The sequence below is a fragment of the Perognathus longimembris genome, chromosome 1, assembly GCF_023159225.1.
Source record: "Perognathus longimembris pacificus isolate PPM17 chromosome 1, ASM2315922v1, whole genome shotgun sequence".
Lineage (NCBI taxonomy): Eukaryota > Metazoa > Chordata > Mammalia > Rodentia > Heteromyidae > Perognathus > Perognathus longimembris.
The window spans coordinates 57,442,010-57,451,983 of record NC_063161.1 but is presented as its reverse complement, the minus strand read 5'-3'; positions in this window follow the sequence as shown (position 1 = coordinate 57,451,983).

Below are 9,974 nucleotides of genomic sequence, written 5' to 3'. Positions count from 1 at the left end.
GATTCTTTGTTGCTTGTTCTTAATGTGTTACTATGGGGAGAGCTTTTCGGCCCATACCTTGTATTATCTGTTGGATTTTGGTGCTTTGATGTGGGTGAGAGTAGTTCAGAATTTAGCCCAAAAAGACAATCAATGATTTGATTGGACATAAAAACCAGTGGGGAATGTAATAACTCACCAGACAGGGAAATCCCACCCCCTGCTGTGTCATGGCCTAGGACATAGGAGGGGGCATGGTATTAAACTGCTTCAGGAGTAAGGGAGGGCTTGAGAGCCCCAAGTGTATAAATAGGCTGCCTGCCTGGGCATAGGGGGGAGAAGAGAAAAGCAGGAGGAGGAGAGAGGAGGTGAGTGAAGAGGAGTAGAACCAGAGCAGCCAGAGGAGCAGAGCGGAGACAAGCAGACCAGTCAGAGGAGCCAGGCAGAGCAGAACCGAGCCGGCCTGAGGAGAAGAGTGGAGCAGAGGGCCATACTGGTCGGGCCGGAGCCTTTGGCCTGAGAGGGAGTCTAGAGCCTAAGGGAGAGTCCAAAGCCTGAGTCCAGCAGAGAAGCCTAAAGCCTGTGGGGAGGCTTGAGGCTTAAAGCTTGAGGAGAGGCGAGGCCTACAGGAAAGAAGCTTGCTCCTCTGGAGGTCTGCAGGCTGGGAGGCTGATGTGGTTGGAAATTAAGGTGGAGGTTCGGAGTTCAGGTCAAGACAGGTCTCAGGTCTGGATTCTGGGTAACTAACCCAGGACAAGGTAGTCGCAGGCTAGCATTAGGAGGTGGAAGGTAGCTCTGGTCCCAGTTTTAGGTTGTAAATAAAATCCCTTTGTAAATAAAACCCCTTCCCACCTTAAGTGTGCCTCCGTGGATTATTCTTGCTCTCAGAATACAACATCTACAAAATTCAAAATTCATTATAGTTGCTTTCCCTGATGGGTCTGTACTTGATAACAGAAGACACAGTGATTATATTTGCCCAAATTTTTTCAAAAACACTTATCCCTCTTTTTTCATTTTTTAAATTGTTATTACAAAGGTGATATATAGAGGCTCATTCCTCTTTTAAAAGGATAATCCAGCTGGATGCCAGTGGCTCATGCCTGTAATCCTAGCTACTCAATAGACTAAGATCTGGAGGACCAAGCTTCTAAGTCAGACCAAGAAGAAAAGTCCATGAGACTCTATCTTCAAAATGTTCAGCAAAAAGCAGAAATGGAAGCTGGCATCGGTGGCTGGCCTGTAATCCTTCTACTCAGGAGGCTGAGATCTGAGGATCTTGGTTCAAAGCCAGCCCAGGCAGGAAACTCTCTGAGACTCTTATCTCCAATTAACCACCAGTTAACCACTAGTTTTGGGGAAGTGGTGCTGTGTCTCAGTGGTAGAGCCTTGAGCAAAAGAGCTCAGAGACAGTGCCCAGGCCCTCAAGCCCCATGACCGACCAAAAAGGGAGAGAGAGAGAGAGAGAGAGAGAGAGAGAGAGAGAGAGAGAGAACCACAAAAAGCAGAAATGGAGACATGGCTCAAGTAGTAGAGGACTAGCAAAGCAAACAAGCTGAGCAAATAAAAGGCTCTCAGTTCCAACCCAAATACACGCAAATAATAAAATAATAAATAATCTTAAAAACTCAGAGACTTTTTTTTAAGAATAAAGTAAGCCCATTGCTGATAGCTCATGCCTGTAATACTAACTACTCAGAAGACTAAGATCTAAGGATAGTGGTTCAAAGGCAGCCCAGGCAGGCAAGTCCAGGAGACTCTTATCTCCAATTTAAATAGCCAGAAGTAGAGCTAGCCTTGAGCAAAAAAGCTTAGGGATAGTGCCCAGGCCCTGAGTTCAACCCCAGCATAAACACTAAGAAGAAGATAGAGAAGAAGGACGAGGATGAGGAGGATAATCCAGATACTTGTCTGTATTTTGACACTTTTCCTTCAAACATTTTTGCAGGAGTTTTTTTTACATAACTGAGGGTATACTACATACATGTTTATGCTATTTAATATCCTTGTATTAATGTTTCAGACTTAGAAGGGCTTTGTAAACATAAATTACAATGGCTGCATATTTCATTGCAGCAAGTGAACTGCAAACTCACTGGTATATTCTTGTTGAACATACTGTTTTCTTACTCTTTTTTTTCCCAGTTAATAAAAATAACAAATGTTAAGCATCTTTTATCATTCGTGGTTATTTATATTCCCAGCTCCTTCCTCAGGTGCAATGCTCAAATTTTATGGGTCAAAGGGAAGAAATATATTCAAAACTGTTGATACATATTGTCAAATCGCTCTCTCCAAACAATAGTCTGTTTATACTCCAGCCAGCACCAATTCAAGGCGTCATTCAACATAAGCCCACAAGCATTAAGGATCCTCATTCTGCTGGTTCCCTCCTAATTTCTAGTTGGAACAAACATCTCATTGTTTGTATATGTATCTCCTTGGAGTATGTGTTTCTCAACATTTTTTGTTTCATGTGTTTACCAGCCCTGTATTTCTCCTTTTGTGATGGAAGTCCTTCATTCTGCCCAACCCTGACGATGCTTTATAGTTCAAAGCAAGAACACCTCTTGTTTTCAACAGAAACTTGACATTTCTCTGCTGTGTTCTTCAGCTCGAAGGCTTCACAATCTCCAAGGACAACTGTTCTGGATTTCCTCAGCACAGGTGCCTTTTCCTGCCCCAACCTGCCCTGTATAGTGCGTTTCTTGGTGTTCCCTCATGCCAGATGAGTTGTCAGATCTGGACCTTTGCTGGTAAATTTTTCAACACATCAAACACTTCCCTCCAGCTTGCTACCTACCTCTTCCTTCCAGCACATTCCTACTCACTGCAAAGGGTCCGTTTCTTCACAGAAGAAATGTTTAATCCCCTCCCAAGGTGCAGAAGAAGGAACCAGCCAGCTGTACTATAGAGGGAACAGGAATCTGGTTATGTGGTATGTGTGTGTAGCGTGTGTTAGTACTGGGTCTTGAACTAAGGCCCTTGTACTCTTTCTTGACTTTTTCCACTCAAGGCTGGCACTCTACCACGTGAGCCACAGTTCCATTTTTGCTAATTGGTTGGAGATAAGAATCATAGGGATTTTCCAGCCCAAACTGGCTTCAAAATGCCACTTCAGATGTAAGCCTCCTAAGGAGCTAGGAGTACAAAACAGAGCACCTAGCTGATTACCACCACACACACACACACACACACACACACACACACACACACACACACACACACACACACACACACAATCTTGGGGCTTGAACTCAGGGCCTGGGCTCTGTCCCTGAGCTTTTTTCTCAAGGCTAGCTCTCTAAACTTGAGCTACAGCTCCACTTCTGGCTTTTTCTGTGATTAACTGGAGGTAAGAGTCTCCTGCCCAGGCTGGCTTTGAAACACAATCCTTAGATGTCAGCCTCCTGAGTAACTAGGGTTACAGGCATGAGCCACTGGCTCCTGGTAGCTGGTTATGTAAACATTTGCCAATCCTCCCTGCTGGCCCCTAGTTTCACCTCTGCCCATGGTACCCAAAACAAACATCTTACTCCTTATAGTGAGCAGGAAAACCTACCTTCTATTTCAGTCTAAGGCTTGCTCTGATTCTACACTGTGAACTTGTTGGTTATCTTGCTGTAGAGCAAGGTAGGTTTTTTTTTTTTTTTTTTTTTGGCCAGTCCTGGGCCTTGGACTCAGGGCCCGAGCACCATCCCTGGCTTCTTCCCGCTCAAGGCTAGCACTCTGCCACTTGAGCCACAGCGCTGCTTCTGGCCGTTTTCTGTATATGTGGTGCTGGGGAATCGAACCTAGGGCCTCGTGTATCCGAGGCAGGCACTCTTGCCACTAGGCCATATCCCCAGCCCCGCAAGGTAGGTTTTAGTAGTTCTTCTGCTAAATTAGTTACAAGACTTTTCCTTTTTTTTTTTTTTTTTTTGGCCAGTCCTGGGCCTTGGACTCAGGGCCTGAGCACTGTCCCTGGCTTCTTCCCGCTCAAGGCTAGCACTCTGCCACTTGAGTCACAGCGCCGCTTCTGGCCGTTTTCTGTATATGTGGTGCTGGGGAATTGAACCTAGGGCCTCGTGTATCCGAGGCAGGCACTCTTGCCACTAGGCTATATCCCCAGCCCCTAAGACTTTTCCTTTTGAGCCTCTAAAACTTTACTGCTATCTTTCATCTGCTCTTTTTTTTCTCTGTTCTTTTAGCCTTTATGGGCTTATGCACTTTTAAATTTCTTTGCTGACACTTTGATGGTGTTTGGGGAGGATGTGTTCATTCCAGTTATATGTTGCTTCTTTTTCTCCAACATGGAGACCCTAGACTCTTTCTTTCTCACAAATACTTCTCTTTTTGTTTTCCAAATCAGCCCTATTTTTTTATCCAATATCCAATACAATACATACTATAATTTTTTCTTCCTTCCTTCCTCCCTCCCTTCCTTTCTTCCCTTCCTCCCTCCCTCTTTTCTTCCCTCCCTTTTTCCCTCTTTCCCTCCCTCCTTCTCTTCCTTTCTTTCCTTACATCCTTCCTTCCTTCCTCTCTCTTTCTTCCTCCCTTCCTTTCTTTCTTTCTATTGTGCCAGTCCTGGAACTTGAACTCAGGGGCTAATTATTGTCCTTGAGCTTTTGTGCTCAAGGCTAATGCTCTATCACTTGAGCCACAGCTTTATGTTCAGCTTTTTGGTGGTTAATTGGAAATAAGAGTCTCATAGACTTCTCTAAACCAAAACAGAAATGTACTTGATTTATGATCCCAGTCTACTCACTTACAACAAACCCTCAGGTAAGAAAACCCAGGCTTCCCATGAAAATGGGGTCAAGAGAATTATTAGGAGAGAAATAAATGTAACTTGATATTTAAATACAGAGATCGATTATGCAGGTTGTATATCCCTTTTTTAAATGCTTGAGGCCAAAATTCTTCAGTATTTTGATTTCCTTCAGATTTTAGAATATTATCATATGCATAGTGAATTATCTTTGGAATTGGGACGGAATCTTAACAGAAAATTCACTTTTTTATACATATCTGATTCATATAGGTGGAAGGGAATCAGATACAGTCGTGGCACACACACATTGACTTCAGTTTGTCACATTAGGTCAACTGTAGAATTTTCCACTGTAGCTTCTTGCTAGTTCTTAGAAAATTCCAAATTTAGGAGCATTTGGGTTTCCATGTGTGTTTAGCACACAAACACATACACACACACACACACACACACACACACACACATCACTAGAACATTGGTTGGGCTGGAATAGTGGGCTTTATCTAGGGTCCAAATGCCTGCACAGTCAGAGGTCCCAATGAATGACACAGGCCCTCAGAATGGCTGCTTTTGCATGTCAAGGACAGGATGTGGCATCTGCATGAGAAAACCTCCTAGCTACCTCATAGGCAATTTTGTTCAGATCACTGTTAAAAAAAATCTCCAGAAGTTGGGCACTAGTAGCTCATGCCTGTAATCATACCTACTCAAGAGGCTGAGGGCTGAGGATCACAGTTCAAGCCAGCTTAGACAGGAAAGTCTGTGAGACTTGTATCTGCAATTACCCACCAAAAGGCCAGAAGTGTAGAGGTGGCTCATGTGGTAGAGTGCCAGTTGTAAGTGAAAACACTAAGAGAGAGTAGGTCCTGAATTCAAGCCCCAGTACTGGCACATGTAGACACACACACACACACACACACACACACACACACACACACACACACACACCAGATATTCCAAATCTCCTTCCCTAAGTACATGTCACTGAAAAAACCATCCTGAAGCTGGCCGCCAGTGGCTCGTGCCTGTAATCCTAGCTATTGAGGAGGCTGAGATTTGAGTCACAATTCAAATCCAGCCTGGGCAGGAAAGTCTGTGAGACTCTTACCTACAATTAATCACCAGAAAACCAGAAGTGGTGCTGTGGCTCAAGTGGTAGAACACTAGACTTGAGCTGAATAGCTCAGCTACAGTGCTCAGCCCCAGAGTTCAAGCCCCATGACAGACCAAAAAATTAAAAATTTTTTAAAAGGCCATCCTGGTCCCTCCATTGTGCTGGCTTCTATTATAAACCATTTCTGCTTATTTCTTTTCAAACTATTTATCTTAATTTTAAGTTGTTATAATTACGGAATGAGGGGCTGGGAATATGGCCTAGTGGCAAGAGAGCCTGCCCTGTATACATGAAGCCCTGGGTTCAATTCCCCGGTACCACATATATGGAAAACGGCCAGAAGTGGCGCTGTGGCTCAAGTGGCAGAGTGCTAGCCTTGAGCAAAAGGAAGCCAGGGACAGTGCTCGGGCCCTAAGTCCAAGGCCCAGGACTGGCAAAAAAAAAAAAAAAAAATTACAGAATGAAAGTAGGTACAAAGAAAGATTATAAGACTAGCCTTGACATTTTACATTTTACTACAATTTAATCTCCAATTGTGGGCACTTTAACTGTGGGTTGTTTTGGTTTTTTGCATGTTTTTCCAAATCAGACATCTCAATCTTCTAAGCTGCTCCTATTCCAAAGTCAACACCAAAAAACAATAAAGTCACTCTGATTGCTACAGAGACTAACATAACCTCTGAAGAGTTTTCAGTCCAGCCCTGGTGTCTCATGTCTATAATCCTAGCTACTCAGGAGGCTGAGATCAGAGGATCAAAGCCACCCCAGGCAGGAAAATCAGTGAGACTCTTATCTCCAATTAACCACCAGAAAACTGGAAGTGGAGCTGTGGCTCAATGTGGTAGAGTACTAGCCTTGCATGGAAAAGCTCAAGGATAGAACCCAGGCCCTGATTTCAAGCACCATGACCAACAGAAACCATTTTCAGTACAAACATAAGCCACCCTGTAAGATATTGAATATAATTGAAGAATACACCCAAATAATCCACTTTAAATAACAAAAAATTGGAGTAAAGTTTATATAAATCAGCTTAAAAATAACCAAAACCTCACACCTTGTAACCCTAGCTACTCAGGAGGCTGATATTTGAGGATCATGATTCAAAGCCAGACTGAGCAGGAAAGTCAAAAAAGGCCAGAAGTGGTGCTGTGGCTCAAGAAGAAGTGGAGTGCTAGCCTTGAGCAGAAGAAGCTCAGGGACAGTGCCCAGGCCCTGAGTTGGAGCCCCAGAACCCACAAAAGAAAGCAAGCCAGGCACCTGTGGGTTATACTTGTAATACCATCAGGAGGCTGAGATTTGAGGATTGCAGTGCAAAGCCAACCCAAACAGACAAATCCAAGTGGCTCTTATCTCCAATCAAGCAGAAGAAAAACAAAAAACAAAAAACTCAAGTGGTAGAATGGCTAGCCTTGAGGAACAAAGCTAAGGGATGCTGCCCAAGTCTTGAGTTCAAGTCAAAGTATTGGCACAAAAAAAATAATAAAATGACCAACGCATTTTCAATCCTGGAGGGAAATGAAATAACTATGAGAGAAAAACAAATAAGAAAACAAAATACCAGAAGGAATAGGAGAAACACTTGGGCTCTTCGGCACAGGACGAAACTTCCTTAATAAAGGCCCAGAAATGCAACAAATCAAAAAAAAAAGTTTGGACAAATGGGACTGCATCAAACTGCAGATCTTCTGCAGGGCAAAGGACATAGCTGGCAACATTAACAGAAAGCCCACAGATTGGGAGAAGATCTTTACCAGCCATACAATGGGGCAAAGGCCTCATATCTAAAATATATGCAGAACTAAAAAAATTACATTCCTCCAAAACAAATCCTCAAAGAACCTCAGCAAGTGGCCTAAAGACCTTAGAAGAGACTTCTCTGAAGAGGAAATGAGAATGGCCAAGAGACACGTAAAGAAGTGCTCTACATCACTGGCTATAAAAGAAATGCAAATCAAAACACTGAGATTCCACCTCAACCCAGTAAGAATGTCTACTATCAGGAAAACTAACAATAAAAAATGCTGGAGGGGATGTGGCCAAAAGGGAACCCTTCTACATTGTTGGTGGGAATGTAAACTTGTTCAATCACTCTGGAAAGCAGTATGAGGTTCCTCAGAAGGCTAAACATAGAGCTCCCCTACAACCCAGCAGCCCCACTTTTGGGCATCTACCCAAAAGATTACAAGCAAGACCACACTAAAGCCATCAGCACAACAATGTTCATCGCAGCACAATTTGTCATAGCTAGAATATGGAACCAACCCAGATGCCCCTCAGTAGACGAATGGATCAGGAAAATGTAGTACATATACACAATGGAATTTTATGCCTCTATCAGAAGGAACGACATTGCCCCATTCATAAGGAAATGAAAGGACTTGGAAAAAATTATACTAAGTGAAGTGAGCCAGACCCAAAGAAATATGGACTCTATGGTTTCTCTCATAGGGAATAATTAGTACTTGTTTAGGCTAGTCACAGTAGAGGACCACAAGAGCCCAATAGCTATGCCCTTATGAACACATAAGATGATGCTAAGTGAGATGAACTCCACGTTATGGAAACAAGTGTTATATCATTGTTGTAATTATTTTCAACAGGCCATGTGAAATTGTACCTTTTTGTTGTTGTTGTTTCTCTCATATTTCCTTCCTGTGGTTGTACCCGTGCTATCACTGTATCTCATCTGAGTACCCTGGATACTGTATATACATGTATTAGAACTAGGGAAGGGAAAGGGAATATCAAAATTGAGAGACAAAAGATAAAAAGACAAATGATTCCAAAAGCAATACTTGCAAAACCATTTAGTATAAACCAACTGTACAACTCATGGGGGTGGGGGGGAGAGGAAAAGAGGGAGGGGGGAGGCAAGGGAAAAATGAGGGAGGAGGTAACAAGTAGAACAAGAAATGTACTCACTGCCTTACATCTGAAACTGTAACCCCTCTGTGCTTCATTTTGACAATAAAGGGAAAAAATGTGATATAAAGAAGAAAAAAGAAAACAAAATAATAGGACTCTGAGATTTTAAAAAATCATACAAATGAGGCAAGAGAAGGAAATTCTAAAAGTTATGCATATTAGAAGGTATAGTAGAGGGGCTGGGGATATAGCCTAGTGGCAAGAGTGCCTGCCTCGGATACACGAGGCCCTAGGTTCGATTCCCCAGCACCACATATACAGAAAACGGCCAGAAGCGGCGCTGTGGCTCAAGTGGCAGAGTGCTAGCCTTGAGCGGGAAGAAGCCAGGGACAGTGCTCAGGCCCTGAGTCCAAGGCCCAGGACTGGCCAAAAAAAAAAAGAAAAAGAAAAAGAAGGTATAGTAGAATATGTGATTGCTTCCAGCATTAGCCCCAAGCACAAAATATAAATTAAAATTTTTCTTGTTCTGATAACTTGATACTTTCTTAGTCCATTTAATCACCGCTTCTTTGGTAAACTCAAATTTTTCAGGGTATGCATTTGAGAACAAAAGAAAAGGACATTGTTACTGCCACCAGCACAGGCAGTGTGAGCAACTTCATGCTAGTGTCATAATTTTCAAGCTGAGTATGATTTCTAGTCTGAATATTAATGCTGTTTATAACTGCTTACTTAAGGGGAGTCTGACTGTATTTTACAATGTTTCCTCCACAGCACCACTTCCAAGGAGTCAAAATGTATCTTGCTGGGCACTGGTGGCTTATGCCTACAATTCTAGCTACTCAGGAGGTTGAGATGTGAAGATCCAGTTTGGAGCCAACCAAGAAAAAACAAACCTAAGAGAGGCTTATCTAAAGTTAACCGGCAAAATGCTGGAAGTGGAGCTGCAGACCAAGTGATGGAGTGCCAGCCTTGAGTAGAAAAAGCCAAGAAAGAGTGTATGGCCCTTAGTTCAAGACCAGTACCAACACACACATACAGACATACACACACACACACACACACACACACACACACACACACACTTAATAGCCTTTATTTTACTTATGCAACCTCAGTGATGGAATAGTACTATAAAAATGTACTCATGCCAGGCGCTGGTAGCTCACACCTGTAATCCTAGCTACTCAGGATGCTGTGATCTGATGATCATGGTTCAAAGCCAGTCCAGGCAGGAAAGTCCATTAGACTCTGATC